Raw genomic sequence first — 865 nt, forward strand, 5'->3', positions numbered from 1 at the left:
GCCATTCTCTCCACTACCACAACCGCAACCACTGCTAATATCGCCACCACTACTATCAACAAAATCAACATGATTTATACCAACTTCACCAACCCTGCCAAAACTACAACACATACAGCAGTCCTCATTTTTACCACTACCAATACTAACCCCTGCGCTACTAAAGATACCACCACTAACAGCAACACCAATACCACAATCTCCACTATAACATCGACGCTGCCACCAGCAACCCCTCTAATACCACCACCACTCAAACTGCTACCATATACAACACAACCTATACCTCGATTACCACAGCCCATACCACAATCACTACAACCCAAGTTACAACTACTGTAACCTATACTATGATCAGCACCACCACTAGACAATCATTGTCAACACTACCACTGCTACTAACTCCCTCACTGCCACCGTTAATACCACCAATACTACCGCCTAAGCTACCACCACGAGCATTACCACTTACAACAACAACACTGTCAACTCGAACGACACTAGAATTAAAGCCATTACTACCACCACTACTACCACCACCACTACCACCACCACCAACAACAACAGCAACAACAACAACGCACGCACACAGTACCACCACCATTACCAACGCCACCACCACAACCACCGCTATCACCACCAGCACTAACACCCCGATACGATTAACACTCACACTACCACCATGAACACACGCGCACGCGAACACAAAACACACCACCACCATCACCACCACCATCACTTCCCACCACTTCCCACCACCCCATCCGCTATCAGTCATCAGCTGCCACACACCAGAGCTATAGACGAACTCAACCAGCCCCGACCAAGTGCAGTCGCACCAGATCGAGAAGAGAAATCCCCCGTC

The sequence above is a fragment of the Octopus bimaculoides genome, chromosome 11, assembly GCF_001194135.2.
Source record: "Octopus bimaculoides isolate UCB-OBI-ISO-001 chromosome 11, ASM119413v2, whole genome shotgun sequence".
NCBI classification, from domain to species: Eukaryota; Metazoa; Mollusca; class Cephalopoda; order Octopoda; family Octopodidae; genus Octopus; species Octopus bimaculoides.